Source organism: Calidris pugnax, unplaced genomic scaffold (genome assembly GCF_001431845.1).
Source record: "Calidris pugnax isolate Ruff unplaced genomic scaffold, ASM143184v1 scaffold56, whole genome shotgun sequence".
NCBI classification, from domain to species: Eukaryota; Metazoa; Chordata; class Aves; order Charadriiformes; family Scolopacidae; genus Calidris; species Calidris pugnax.
In genome coordinates, this window is record NW_015090839.1 from 18,889,676 (window position 1) to 18,905,838 (window position 16,163).

The following is a 16,163-nucleotide window of genomic DNA, read 5'->3' on the forward strand; positions in this document are numbered from 1 at the left end:
TGAAATTGCCTTTACAGGAAGGATCCCTACAGACAAAGCTTCATGTTTTAAGTCCTGTTAGCTGAAAGTCATTGCCCATTTTCAGTTATTGTTGTTTTCCAGCTTACCCAGCAGCTAAGAATTATGTTGTCTGCTTCAGTGGGTATCTTCACTCTCAGCAAAGCCAGTCACAGAGGATTTCTGGGTGTTTAAGTCTACGTATTTTAACACAAATTGTAATTGTTAGACTAATCACGAACACTACTAAATTTAAGAGCCTGAAAAGCTTCAATCGGCATGACTGAACTAATTGCAAAAAGAAATTACAGACTTACGACTTATCATAACTGTGAGATCCTTCCCTCATTTTCGTATTCAGAATTGATTTTAAAAGAATCATGGTAGACCTTGAGGCTCCAGCATCCATAAAGAAAAAAAGAAAAAAACCACACAAGCTTTGCAAGTCACCTCTATTTAAAAAGATAGTCCTCAGTGTGTGCTTACAACCTCTAATTACTTCATTTCTTGTATTATATTTTGCTCCTTGAAGTGTCTTTTGAACACCCCTTTTGTCTTCAGGAACAAATATATTTTTTAACCCCTGAAAATGAAAAAAAAAAAAAGATCAAACTGAAAATAAGACTGTGGGAGGAAGAAAAAAGCTTGTCTTACACCTGCCTCCTCCAGGATCATTGCTTGTGTTAACCTAGCGTGGGACCTAAGAACCACAAGGCAGAACATACCTCGAATAGCAGGAGTTTTGAAGCAACACATTCCTCCGCTCGTGTTGCCAGTACTTCTTTGGTGCAGACACCATTATCTCTGTGCTAATAAAACAAACCACTTCACTGGAAAATAACCATGCACCGAGTCCTCCAGTGCTTTTGCAGGAAGATTGTCACTTGCACAATTTGGTCAGAGCCCTCTACAGCCTGTAGGTTTGCAATTGCCCTGAAACCAGCACCTGATCTTTGACCTGCAGCAGCAGCAAGCCCTCCTGAAAGCACTTGGAGAGGAAGGTGCTGATTGCAAAGGGACAAGAGCTGGAAACCACAGCCAGGTCAAGGCTTCCTCTTAAGCTTTGCCTGTTCTGAGCAAGCATCCCTCGCTAAGAAAGAAGCAGGAAATATTGTTTCATCTACTCAGTATGAAAATGGACCTTTCCAGGATAAGATCTGCTCTTTCAAGTCTTCTGAAAGTTTTACGCTTTTAAGCTTTCCCACTTGAAGAATAATGGAAAACTGGGTTTGACAAGAAGAAAATTAATTTTATCCACAATCGAGTTTTATGAAATGAGTAGGAGAGGAAAAAAAACCAACTTTCAATATCAACTTTAAAGAGGTGGACTTCATCCAGATTATTTCTGAATCAAACAAAAGCTGTTCTCCAAAAGCTTCACACGACATTTCTGCTAATACACATTCTCATTTCGAAGACTTTCAGCCCTTTTCCTCGTTCAATTTCTATCAAACTCTTCCCTTTGAAATGAACGTGTTCGCACTCAAAGCAAAGAGCTTTTCTGAGAGAAGTCCCATCAGAACAGTTGCAAAGCCAGAACCTGAAATAACTGCTCTCAGAATTAACCAAGTTGGATAAACCTAGCCGGACGGAAGGCAACTCACCGAAGGCAATTCATTCTCACTCTAATTTAAGAAAATTAAGTGAGTTACATAAGTAATCATTTCAGGAGGGAGGATGTCAATGAGTAACTGGGATTATCAATCGCTTTCATTACCCTAACACCTCCTTTGTATTAAACAGTGCTCAAAGGCATCCATTATTTATAGCTTTCCCCGGGCTCAGACTTCTCTGCAGCTATCTTCTTAAGGTGTATCTGCAGGACTACCTCCATGCCTAAGCACAAGTCCCACACTTCACTTTCAGGCAGCCCACTCTGACGCCTACCAGAAGAACCCCTGTGCCCATATACAAGCTATTTCACAAAGATGAAGGCATCAAGGAATTAAAAAAAAAAAAAAAAAAAAGCAGTTTCACAAAACAATGCAAGAGTTGCTTGCCAAATTCAGAAAGAATTTTGATCTTAGCCTCCAGCAAAACAGGGGTGGGTTATCTGATTCCGCTTCGCTTGGAACAGATAAAGCCTCTGACTTTAAATGGGCCTGTCTATACATAGAGATTTAGAAATTACTAGAACAACTGGGTAGAGCTTTTCTAGAAACACCAGAATACCCAATTCTGAAGACACCATCATAAGAATAACCTCTCATTAATTTAGGCATCAAAAGAAGATTTAGCCAACACACACATACAGCATATTGGATCACCTTTACGACACTAACACACAGGAGACCCAACGACTCCATTCACCAAAAAGAGCCAAATCACAGCTGTGTCACAGCAAATAAGTTGTCCATTTGGTGTCATGCACCAGAATGAAGGAGATAGGGAGAAAACGTTCATACTCTCATTTCTCAAAATTGATCATTTCTACTACAACTCAAGCCCAAAAAACATCATATCAGTGAGTTACTACTATTAACAAATTTAGAGGCTTTTAAAGCAAAGAGTAGGAATAGATTATAGGGTTTAAATGGCAAAAGCACCTGGACTTTACAATGGCACACTGTTCTGCATCCACAATAAAACTGAACCTACAACAGTTACATTGGGAAGTTTTGGGTGAAAACAGACTCATTTTAATAAAATCAAAGCATACATAATCCCATTAAGATTCTTCCAGATCAGCTGTCCTCATCTCAGAGCTAAACAAACTGGGAAACCACACATTTCAAACATTCCTATTTACTGCCCATTTAAAGTCAGACTTGCCCACAACAATGCTCATTCCCCACTCTTTAAGGAAAAAGAGATTGCAAACTAACAGAGTCAGAAAATTCCACAGGAATGTTAGGGATAAAGTACTAAGGTATAGCTAAATAAACACAGCAGGCATTTTTACCAGGGAAACAGATCAAAGTGTACTTAATATTCAGATTCTTCTCCTTAGTTACATGTAACATGCAAGTTTACTTCAAAATAACTTTTAAAAACAGTGATTACTTGGCATTTAACACCACAGAGTATTGCAGAAAAGTTGGCTGGAGCAGACTGAAATTAAACGCTTCCTCCTACCCAAATAAATTTTACTGAGTCTGTAATCATACAGCATTTCTTTCATGGCTAAAATTCTTTAGCTCTTCCATAAATACAAGGTGTTTACCTCACTAATAACCAGCCCACATGATGAGTTTTCAAACATAATTGAGCTCAGCTATACTTTAGGTTTCCTTGCACAGGCTGTTTAAAGTTAACATTTTTTTTTCCCCCCTGAAGTTCTATACTCTTGTCAGACCTTATCTGGGGACTAACAGCCTGATAAATCAGCTACAACACTACCAGGGTACCTGGTACCCTTCTACCCTTTTGCTATAGAGGTAAGTGGTAGTTAACATTGAAAGGTATTGTCTCGATGCCTCAGCGCCACAGAACACAGTAACAGAGCGACCATGGCACAGCTACAGCCTCTAACAGGGTAGATAGAGTGAATCTACACGGTTCCACATCTTTAACAAGTGAAATACAGACTTTTACTGCACTGAACAGTCGGGGCAAGGGGCTGCACCTGCATTTGCCGGTGCCTCAGGGGTTAAAGCAGAGAAATACAAATTATGCTACATCTGATGCAGCCTTTCTGAAAGCCAGAGCCAGTTAAATGAAGAAATTTCCGAAGCTAACGTATGAATGCTTATTTCCATGACAGCATCTGTCCCAAAAAATCAATGCTCACTGAGCTCTTTGTATTGTTAGAGGCGGCTCCTGAAACAAATAAGTTTCCCAGGCAGATAGGAGGTTCCTCTTCCTTTCCCTGAGAGGCAGAGAGAAGGGCAGTCAGCAATGGGGAGAGATGAAAACAGTAAGAGCCCACAAGCAAAAACATCCTTCCTCTCACAGCCTAAAGTCTGCCATTGCTCAAGCTTTTGGGTAAGTGAAGTTCTCTAACGCACCTATTCCCATGCAAGCCCAGCACTTGTTCCCTAGTCATGGCCACGAGGCACAGATCTCAGAGCTGGTACTTCCCCACCACTACCCACCTAACACCAACCTACCTGCCATTTGACCAAGTAACCCTCATTCAACGCCAAAAAAACCCCCACATACCAAGTAAGAGTGTTACAGCTATACATTGAAAAAGAAAAAAGGGGGAAAAAAAAATCCCATAGTCCTCAAGTCAGTCACCACAGCTTCCACCATCCTCTCTCTTCCCTCAGAAGAGAGCCCTGACAACTAAGCTGGAAGGCCATCCTTGCCTTTGCCCACATCTCTAGTCCAGTGTTATCTTCTATTACTTGTTTTGGAATGAGGAACCTCTTCAAAGTGATGACATAAAACACTTCCCCCTCATAAAAGTTGAAACACTGTACTTTTCTGTTTACTACTTTGTGCAACTTCCCCCTCCCTTCCCACCCAAACAACCTTTTGGCTCTCCTACCATTGCAAACACGCATTGCCACTTCCACAGGGAAGCCTGACCTAGGTTTCATCCACTGCAATGGATCTTCTTGATTCCCTGCACTGGAGAACCTGGACTGACGTAAACTACGAGCCCTTCACATTTAAGGCCGGGTTGCAGGAGGTGGCTGGACCAATCCAACCGCCTGTTGCTCCCCCTAGTTCCCTTTCTCACTTTTATCAGTGTTTGCCAGACCACTTGGAGACAACTCAACTCATCACAGCAGCAGAAAATACTCACTTTTTGCTGGTTTCATCGAACAGTTATGGTTTACAAAAGAGTCAGACACAAAAGATGCAGCAGCAGCACACGACGGGCAATGAGACCAATTCTTCCAGTGGCAGCAAACAGGTTAACAATTCACGAGATACCCCTTGGATATCATCTGTAGTGTCACTGCCAGGGTCAAAAATACTTGTTAGTGAACAGGACCTGCTTGGGAAATACATTTTTGAGCTTGCAGCTCACACCCTGGGCTGTTCCTCCGAATGTCATAACACTGCCTAGAGGCAACTCTACCACCTCCTTCAGTGGTATTTTAGAAGGAATGACCCATGAACCACAGAAATGTTTTAAACTTCAAAAGAGGCTTACAACAATAAATCCCAAGGGTTATAAGCATCTTGCAGCTCAGAGTGTGGCACCTTAACCCCAGAAAGTAAGAGGACTCCAGTTTCCTCTGTGTTTTATTTTCTAACCTGAGCAGTAAATACCCTTTCTTTTCAAAGAGATTCTTGCATTCCTAACCTTCCACCATGCACCACACAGGAGAACCAAAACATGATTCACAGCCCTGAGTCTGGCATGCCAAGGACCTAAACGTTAACGTTACAAAATTTAAGCCTTCTGGATTTAACCCCAAATATCATATTAGCAAATAGATCTGTAGAACAAAATAAAAATTAAGCCAGATCTCAGAAGTCTTGTCTTTCACAAAGAGAACTTGCACCTTCCCACTTGAAGTTTCCCTGGTAAAAGACTAAGGAAAATAAAAAAGGGGGAGGAAGAGGATTCATCAGCCCTGTGCCTCACCATGGAACATTTCAGTTTGCAAAATCAGCAAAGAATTTGCAATTTTCTTCAACATCCTTTACTTTCTGCATATGACAAGAATTCTATTTTGAATGAGTCCCACACATTGGATTTATTTCACTGATTGGACACAGAATTACACAATCTGCTACTGTCCTGCCTCTCCCCTTCCCTGTTAACCTGAATTTCTGATAATCAGATGTTCTATTAGTCACAGTTAAAGAAGCATTCTGCTACTTTCTTGAAGACCACTACACAATGATATAGACTTACTACATAATCGGGGGGATTTTTAAGCACATGAAACCATTCTGATCACCTTTCACATAAACCATAAATGGTATTTCTATTCCCAAAAACATGAGTCATAAAACCCTTAAATGGACACAAAGAACTTCCAAATTTTCCTATGAACAAGACCAAGAGTGATGAAATATGTTACAATCTAAACAATAACCACCTCACACATTTTCCATGTGTCTGAACTTAAATGACCCCAATTCCATTAGGAAATTATAACTAAGAAAATAATATATATTAATGATACTTCTCTTGGTTAAGTCCTTTACAAATGTTATTGAGACTAAAGCCTTGTGAGGGGTGTATGGAGACATGAATTCCTATCTTCAGGTAAACAGAAACAACTTCTACATTGCACGAAAGGAAAGAATTAGCATTAAAGCCCAGGAACTTCTGCAACCCAGTTGCAAACTTAAAACAGCAGATAATGAAGTCCCCAAAGTAAACACAGAATTACGCAATACCTAATTTAATACAGTAATGCAGCTGGCTTTAGCACCTAAACATAAATGAGACTGATGTCCAGGATTACTAGGGGAATGTTATCTTTTTCTTTTTTTTTTTAAGCAGGCTATTGAAGCTAAGCAAGTACTCAATAATGACACCTAACAGGATGACTACTATTTGTTTGTTTTTAAAGGATGAAAACACATCATATGTGCTGCTGAGAAAACAAAACAAAACAAAAAAACAACCAAAACCCAAGACCATCTTTGCTACTTCCCTAAACTCATAATTGTCTTCAATCATTCTGACGTGCCTAAAAGAAGCAAGAGGTAAGAATTACCAGAATTAAACAAACTCCTTTGCTTAGATCTTAAGAGCTACTAAGTCCTCACAGTTCCATGTGGAGAGAAGCAGTTCCCAGTGTATTTTGCACTGGCACCATTCCCCACTTTCTGAAAACAGAATGCCCCAAGAATTAGGTCTTCAGCTTTAAGCCAGTATTGTCCAGAGCCCTGCCAGCCATACATGCCTTATAAATGCTGCACCACACGGTAAGCCAAGGAAAGTACAGTGTAAAAATATAATTTCTGGTCATGAACTGCTGGTGATACCCACAAATGCCACGAAGTATATCTGAAAGCAAGTCCTGGAAGATGAATTTAATTCTAACCTGAATTTCAAAATACTACGGCTGTAACCATTTTACACCTACCAGGGAACAGCAGTCCTCAGGATTTGGGAGGGATATGACGCAGGACTGACAGATGCCAGTCCCTTTCCACTGAAGAAACTGGGACAGCAATTCACAGTAGATTGATCTAGCATCTCTGCACAAAATGAGACCGGATGCAATGCCATCTCAGATAGATGAGTCAACAAATCATTAGCTATTTCATGAAGATAAAGGGAAATGTCATTGCAACTAATCAGTTGTTATACATGTGATACGTCTCACAGCAGAAAGATGTGTGTTAAAAGGCTGGAAGACTGCCTCTGAATGTGGAAAGGAAGCTTATGCAGAATTTACCTAGATACTGAACAATAAGCAATCATTTGCATAGAAGTCACATTAAGAAGAGTGGAGTAAGCATGTTTGTACATTTTTAGATGTAAGTGGAGCCAGGGACACGCCAAGGGGCACAAAAAACCAATCCTGTAGCCTAGCTCCATGAAAGAAATGAAGGTTTCCCTTCAATGTGTAAAGTCGGGCACTACTGGGATTGTTTTCCCTCAGGTAACATTATCATTAGCAAGATAAACTGTACCTTCACAATCACCTCATTCATCATTTTAGCATTTCCCTATATTTTGTCCAAACCAGTTGGTTCCATTTCCCACCTGATCTAATGCCATAAAAAGCAAGGCATCCATTCAAGTATTACTATTTACCTGTGGTTAGGGGGCTGCACAGCTTCTACTTGCAGAAACCCATATTTCTAAGGCTATTATGTGAGGGGACAGAACTCAGTCTGGCCAGCGGGTTGCGACACCCTACGTGGGGAGCAAGACCTAAGGCAATGACCACAACCCAGCTGGTTTGGATAATCAACATTTTGCCATCTGCAAGAAGCAGGCAGCAAGACAATGGGGTAACAGTCAGGAGATCTACCCTCACTGATGGATCCGAGATGTGTTCTCACCTATGAAACCTACATTCTATGGCAAGCCCATCAGCAGCTGGCTGCTCACACAACCAGAATTACAGTTGCCTCTCCACTGAAGGCACGGAGCTGTCATGCCACGTTACTGGTGGCCTCTTTCCTATGAGGAGATCACTGATGCATCTAGAAGAAACTCTGAGAAAGAGCTCCCAAATGCATAATCTTCACCTCAGGTGGGACCTTCTGAGGGTGAGGGAGGAAGGCAGGACCACTTCTAAAATGTACTAGCTCACAGTTCTGTTAGCCGTATGCACCGGATCCGTGTCACTTCCTTTTAGGAACAGCACAGCCCCTCTGCTCTTTCTCCCCCACCCAAAGCTCCACTGCTAGAGCTTGCAGAAGTGGAAATGGGGAACCGATCCCAGTGAAAAAAAGAAAAAACTACTGGAAAATAGAAATCATTTTTATTGTTTATTCAATTCAAGAAAGGAATACACAATCAAACAGTCCCCAGATGCTAAACAGCAATTCGGAAGTGCAAGCCACTTAGCCATCTTCAGGCAAGTCTGGAGATAAGTCACGATCCAGCCTCTCAGGCAATTCCAGGACACATCACGTTTCCAAAAAGTTTCTTATCTCTGAATACCCAATTTATTTTTCTGAAATGCAGGAGATGAAAGGGAATCATAAACTATCAAATCAACCAAATTCCTGCAGGTGATAGACGGCATCCAACAGAAGGTAAGCTGTTTTGTGGAAAACTGGTTCTTTCTAACCAAGTGACCGTACTCATTCACAGCAAAGCACTGCACTATATTATTAAGAAATTAAGACAGACTCAGATATATTTTCATCCTGAATTTCCTCAAAAAATACTGATTTCAATCAACTTCCTTATCACCCTTAAGATTTTCAAAACAAGGATAGCATGGCCACAGTTCACAGGACCTTGCTGTATTTGGTGTATCTGCATTTCTACATACTGCCTGCCTCAGAAGAAAGTAAGACCTAAATCTAGAGTAGCAGAACAGCAATTTAGCAGTTGCTAAATGAGTATGTGTTAGAGCTGAATTCTTTTTTTTTTTTTCCCCCACTTGAATGATGAATGTTGTTTACTCTGTAAGATTTGTAGAATTGGGTCCTCAGCTTTAAGTCAATAAATACTGTAGGCAGACAAACCACACTGACTTTCTCTAGTCCCAGTTACATTCCTGTTCTGTGCACGGACAAGATGCCAAACACTACATGGATATGACTACCTTGAGAACTAATTCTTGCATGCAAAGTCAACGGTGTCCAAAGCAAGAGTTAATCACACAGAGAATAACTGATTACAAATGAGGTAATGGACATAAAACCGTATTATGTCTGTATCAACAGCTACCTAAAATTGTGCATTTAAGCAATAAAGGTCATTTCTGAGACACAAATTTTGTACTTTTAAGCGTAAGGAAAACTTTCAGGTAGTACTACACATACATCTCTTTAAAGGGGTAGACCCTACCTCGCTAGACGACAAAGAAATATTTATGTAGTTTTACTGTTCCAAGCTTGTGTCAAGCCAATCTTACAGGCTTTTGTTTAATGCCTTTGAACAATTATGAACATTTGTATTGCAGTATTGAGGGGAAAAATAACATGATAACACTCACAGACTTTTGAGTGTCCCTTATGAAAATCCAAGGCACAAAGTATTCAGGATGGTAAAAGGCTAAAATAAAACCTAAAAATTATCTTGACGTGCCACTGTGTTATTCCTGGGGGCAGAACAGAAATTACTTAACTTAGTTACCATCCCATTCATCACAGTCTGGTGGAGGAGTCTCTAGACCATCTAGCACAGCAGGGCAGAATTTGCCCAGACAAAATGAAAACTGAAGGAGGAAAAAGAAAAAAAGAAAAAGAGATAGAGACAAAGAATGCTATTGCAGACATTTAATTGAAATGATAAACAATCCATATTCAATATTAGCATGATGCACTCATCCAAAACACACACAGAGTTAGACAAAGCATTCAGTGACTCTATTTGCCAGCTGTATAGAGTAAATCCAAGACACAGCTTAGATCAAATATATATATATAAAATCAGCTATGAAAAGCTATATGAAAATGTTATAAAAACAACTACTTTATTCTTTAGAAGCTTTCATTAAATATCCTGGCAAAAAGATAGAGTCCTACTGAATGGCAATCCTTCATTTGCTCAGAGAAACGCACAGGGCTGCCCCACTGCTCAGAGACCAAGGGGCTTTTTACAGCCTCCTTTCTTCACGTAGGGAAATCCACACATCGCACAGCTCAGAGGCGCTATAAACAAACAAACTGTCTCTGAAAAACAAATTCATGTCATTTAAAAAAAAAAAAAAAAAGAGCAAGTAATCCTAATGTGTAAATAAATCATATGTATATAAATGTCATGACACTCTTCCAAAGCCACCCCGTGCAAATCCAGTTAAAGAAAGAGCATGTTGCATAAGAGATGCTTTTCACGTAGACACTGCAATCTATGGAGATAATACCAAAATTTACAGACACAAGCAAAATTGAACATTCAGTATTAAATTAACCTCTGATCGTGTTCAAGGCCTGTTAATACAGAGTATGCACAATTAATTCTGACTATTAACTAGACTACTGATAATTCAATGGGGGGAGGGAGAGGAAAGAAACCCCTAAAATCCACTATATCAGTAAATCTCTGCTAAAATACGAAAAGCAAAACCAATATCACAACCGCTGAATCCTATAAAATCCAATCTATGTAAGACCTTAAACCAGACGCTCTAAATCTCATACATGGTATTTTCAGGCTGCGTTTGGGAATTTGACACACAGGTGATAGACTCAAAGGTGATGACTCGACATAAACACGGGCTCTGCGTTGATCACGACCACAAGGAAGAGCCCACACGGTAACCCTGGCCCAGCACAAAGCACTCAACCTTGGCTAGTACCACCTCAATCATAGGCAAACTCTTGGGCTTTTTAGACCAGATTAAGCCTCACAGGCTTTTTGAAAACAGCATCACGTCTCATTCTTGCAAATGAAAAATAGTCAGCAAAAAGATCACGTTAAGCAGACTTTGACAATAAAATAGCCAGCCTTAAAAAAAAAAAAAATATATATATATACACATTATAAATTCATATTATTAGGGCAGAGGAAAAGGCTGCAAAATTCATCTATCCCACTGCTGAGACATGAGCCAGCCACGACCCACAGAGCACAGCCTATACGGGTCTGTAGCCCTGAAGTTACAGTGACCTGCACAAATCAAATGAGTACCAACCATGTTCTTGTAAGAAAAAGTAGCCACTGATTATTTTCCACAGAATTTAGGTTATTATTTTGAGTAAGAAACAAGTATTAGAGCAAAAAGACAAACCAGCAATTAAGTTTCACAGGACTGTGGCATTTGGGTATTTGCTTGACATAAACTGACCTAGTGCTGCTGAGTTCCAGAAAAAAACATCCAAGAACAAAATTAAAAGATTATTGTTAAACACATTTAGAAGGAAGGACGGAATATACTTGCTTTTCCCTCATACTGTGCATAGAAAGTGAAAATACCAATCCAACACTCTTACCACTAGTTACTGAAGAAGACTTAGACCCGGCCTACAGCAATTGTGAACCAAGTTTCTCGTTGTGTCATTCCTCCGTACAGGGAACGGATTCCCACATCTCCATGGATTTTTACTTCAGCAGTTGATGAATTAATGCCTTGAAAGCAGACTGGCCTCACTCAAAATCTTAGGTCAACACACAAAGATAGCAGCTAACTACAGACCCGGGCATTTAACAGCCACAAAGCACTCACTTGCAAGGCAGACTGAGTAAGGAGGAGAGCTTGGCAGTGCCATCAGCAAACTGTACAGCCTTGGCGAAGCCAAGGTACCTCTATACCTGGTGGGTTATGGAAATTAGCTTAACAGTCTAAAATCAGTTCTGTGCTGAGCGTGGAGCATCGACACGTGCTTGAGATACATTAATCCAGTTTAAACAACATTAAAAGTAGACAGAAAGACAGATCCTTAAGGTTTGTGGGTTTTTTTCCCTAGAAAAATAAACTGATTAAAAGTGGTCCCATCCAGATTAAAAACACCAGTATATGTTTTTTCTTAATACCCTCAGTACTACTTGTAGCTCCAAGATTTGTGCCCTGTGAAGCAGCCCGGGCCAGTGACCAAGTACATATCTACAGAAAGCAGCTCTGATTAATAAACTCTCTGGGTATACCTAAGATTAAAGAGTATTGTTTACAATCCAATTCACCAGGAAGTTCCAGGCTGTTGCTTCCTAGAAAATGAAAGGTAACCAGAAGAAATTCCTAACAGTTTGGTCCAAGTCTTAATACACCGTATTTGAAACCACTACTTCACTTAGAAAGCTAATAACTTTGGTTCTGGCTTCAGTATCAAAAGTCACCAGCAAAATCTCAAAAATCCTACAGATTCAGCACTCAAAGAAGCCAAGAGCATTTTTATGACCATACCTCCCCCCAAACTCTGAAATGAACAGCTTTACATTTTCCTCAAGAGCACCTTTACATTTTGGCATCCGTACTTCTCTTTCAGCCAATTTCTCACACACAAATCATTTGTCCTGACACACTTCCAGTCACAACTCTGCAGAAACAGAAGATATATAAATTACTATCCAGAAACATCTTTAAGTCATCACATCTGATAACTACAGAACATCAGGAGCCTACAGAGAATTACTCTGAACAACGCAATTCAAGTTTTCACAGAGGTACCTCCTACAACACACTTGAAAGGATTCTGGATGAATGTGTAACCGCAGTTACACGTGACGTGATGCCATTTATACTTCTGGACTGATGGCAGCCTATTAATACTTGCGAGTCTCGGTCAATAAAAATGAAAAGGGAAAAAAAACACAACCCACTGCCTCCTGGACAGCAGAACATTCTTCTTGATCCTGCTTGTTATGAAAGTTTTCTTCTTTCTGATGCAACATCTGCTTTGACTATACACTGTAAAGAACATCACTCCAAAATGGCTATTTGATGGATCCCACAATTAAGATGAGAACAAATCATCTTCCAGACACAGCTGTGTCAGTCTGATGCTACGGTGCTTCCCCAGCTCCTCATCCTCCACTCGCCACTGTCACCACCCACATCAACGCACCAGCTGAGAAAAGCAGAACACTCTCCAGTTTATTTGAGGTTTTATCAGCCAAGACATCTTAAAACAGGTTGCTATCGGTCTTTATTAACCCAGGTCATGTTGACGGAGAGGTACAGTTCCAGAAAAGCTCATGGAAATTTAAATCAGAGCTACTATGGCCCCATCTCCCACCCTCTATCTCACTCACTTCAACAGGAAGTCCCATCCCAGGTCCCTGACCTGGATGGTCAGCCAGTTCAGAAACATGATCCAGCCAAAATCCAACAAAACAAAAAAGCAATTCATTACCAGCCTCATTAAGTCCCTGACTTTGCTTAACTCACAGCCACAAAGACTTCCTTGCCAGCAGGGAAAGATGCACAGTAAAGGAGGAGGCAGGACCACCACAGCCCCAGTTTAAGCTGCCAAGTTCAGGCAAGCTTAGGCAAAACCAAAATAGAGCTGCTTCAGAAAAGAGTGGTCACAGCCTCCTCCTATGCAAGCAGTAACATTTGCATAGCCATGAAGTGAGCCAGCTCAGGCAGTTGTTCCAACTGAAGCTCAACACTTTTCTGTACCACTGCTTTCAGCTGGACCGGCGAAGAAGGACTAACGGGGAAAAATAGCTCCTTTTTGGTGAAAGCATCGCCAGAGAAATCAAAGCTGCTCTGGTGGTAATGCAGCAACATGACTGTAGAGGACATGTCAAGTCTTAGCTTGATCGAGTTTATGTTTGGTGTTCTGTAGAAAAAGAAAGGACACATGCTCTGTCACTCAGTAAAGTTGAGATCCCTGGACTGAACAAGTAAACTATAATTTTAATATACGGTCACTGATCAACATAAACTTCAAAAGCAAAACTAAGGCCATGATTTCACATTAGTTTAAACCAAGCTTGCTCTATAAACTGGCAAAATAAGAATATAAATAACCTTTGACCCCTCTTTCCCCCAGAAGAACAAAGTCAGCGGAGCATCAGATGAGTGCAAGAAGTAGGACAGGACCCCAAAGTCAGCAATTAAACCAGCTCAGGATGCCACGAGAACCTCTTACCTGAGAGATTCTGTAAAAGATCTATTCTAGAGTGCAGAAGATATAATTTCTATAGCAATAGGGCAATGTAATATTTATTTTTTCAATGTTATGCAGCTCCACCAATATTACCAGTAGACTAAAAACAGCTATAGGCAGAATTCAAGAATGCTGTACAGCACTGTAAGAAGCTCTTATGAACATACGATAAAAAAATCTACAGTATGTTTTCCTGATAGCCCCTTTTCCTGGACTTCATTTCAGAAAGTTTTTATCCCACCACGCTCATTATGGCAGGAGAGAAAAGTATTTACAGATCATTCTGACACCAAGCAGCTATATCAAACTGCAAAATGTAATACTCGGAAGTCTTGCGAGTTTTAAGAGCCCAGCGTGGCTTGTTGGTTTAGGGTTTTTTCTTCCTAAATGCATAATACTGTCAGCTACTAAAACAAAATCGGAGAGTTTCACAACGCCAGGGTGAGGAGATAAACAAACTTGTCTACTCTGTCCAGTTTACATGCATCATCAGTTTCCACATATTTAAGAGAAGTAATAAATGCAGGAAAGTAATTCCCAGGCTGAAAAATAAATTTTCTGCTAATAAGGATTTAAATGGCTGATTTGAATTGCATTTCATATGTATACTTCAGGAAAAAAATTCTTTGATGTGTTACGCTTCGAGTTCTGTAAATCAGGGTTTTCACTGAGGCTTAAAACCAACACCTTATTCAATTACCGATTAAAAAGAGTTTTCTGTAGGATAACTCATGCTATCAGAAGAGTTTGGAAATCACAGGCAAGGATGTACACATCTCAAATTTTTAATTTTTTTTTTTACTTTGCTCTCGTTATTTTTTATTTCTTCTGTAAGATTTTTGCTAAGGAGAAAAAAAGCAGCATTTCCACAGAGAATTGCCAAGAGATGAAGAAATGGAAAACACACACTGATGAGCAGAAAAACAATACCATTTCTCTATGGTAACTATTAACTTCTACATAATCATAAAGACCGTTTTAGCAGTAACCATAGATCAATAAGTCAAATAAACTGATGAGTCAAAAATCCACTTAAATATTTACACTTTTTGCTACAAGCCATACCTAGAGTAATATTGTACCCAAACAGAATGACTGTGCCTTCCATTTTACCCACTCTCCTCATTTGGGAGCCTATCTGGAGAGGCAGGAAGGTCAAAAATACAAAACAACAAAGCAAAACAGAACAAAACCCCTTGGACGGTACAATCAGGCACTGCTTACAGTTATCATTATCTCCTGCTCTGGACAGCTGAATTAAGAAACGTTGGCAACAACCTTGAAAACACAGAAACCGACCCAAAAGCTCCCTTATGGCTTCATAAACCATTAATGAGCGGGTTACATAAATCTACTGGACCCAAGGAGTTGTAGACCGGAGCTGCTGCAAGACATTAACCCTCCTCCGAGGGACGCATCATTTCGTTCTTGACGGCTCTTCATCTCCATAAGCGCGATATAAAAAGGGAGTTAAGCCCATTCCAAACAGAAGCTGCCCCTTTTTAACCCTTCGCCGGCTACCGACAGCCCCGGGGAAGGGATGCTCGGCCCCCCGGGGGCACACGGCAGCCCCTCCGCTGGCCACGCTGTTGCTCCCCGATCCCTCCGGCGGAGCCCAACCCGGCCGCCCCTTCCTTTGTGCAGCCCGGCGGGCAGAGAGGGACCGGGGGCAGCCGCCAATGGGGGGGTGAAAAGCAGCGATTTTCGCTGTTTAACGGGGGGGGCCTCCCCTTTCTCCCCCATTCCCCCTCCCCTGGTAACTCCCGCGGCGGGGCTGGGCCGTCCCGAATACCGGGCTCGTCCCGACGCCTCCCAAACTTCCCAACCCCGGCGGAGGATTTTCGGGGAAGCCCAAACTTCCCCGCGTCGTCCCCCCCCTCCCCATCGGCCCCCCCCTCTCCGCTCGCCGCGGGCAGGGGCGGGAGGCGATACAAAGCGCCGCGCAGGGCGGCAGCCGGCCCGGGAGCGGCCGCGCCGGAGGGACCCTCTGAGGGAAACCTGGCCGGGATTCAAGGCCTAGGAGAGACCGCAGGCACGGGCGGCCCCGGGAGAGGGAGACCAGGAAGCGGCAGCGCCCCGGGGGTCGCTCCCCCGGGGTGTTGGGGGGGGGGACACACAACGGA

At 41.5% G+C, this 16,163-nt stretch overlaps 1 protein-coding gene across 6 annotated transcripts in view; it reads right to left on the bottom strand.

The window, feature by feature from the left end:
* The window catches only part of NUMB (numb homolog (Drosophila)), a 122,615-nt gene that overhangs the window by 81,610 nt on the left and 24,842 nt on the right, over positions 1 to 16,163 (bottom strand). The window contains exon 1 of one of the 6 annotated variants that reach the window (XM_014941714.1): positions 4,691 to 4,717. The exons of the other annotated variants lie outside the window; for them this stretch is intronic. The gene's annotated coding sequence lies outside the window, so the exon portion shown is untranslated. Of the gene's footprint in view, positions 1 to 4,690; positions 4,718 to 16,163 lie in introns of those variants that run through there. 6 annotated transcript variants of the gene reach the window in all.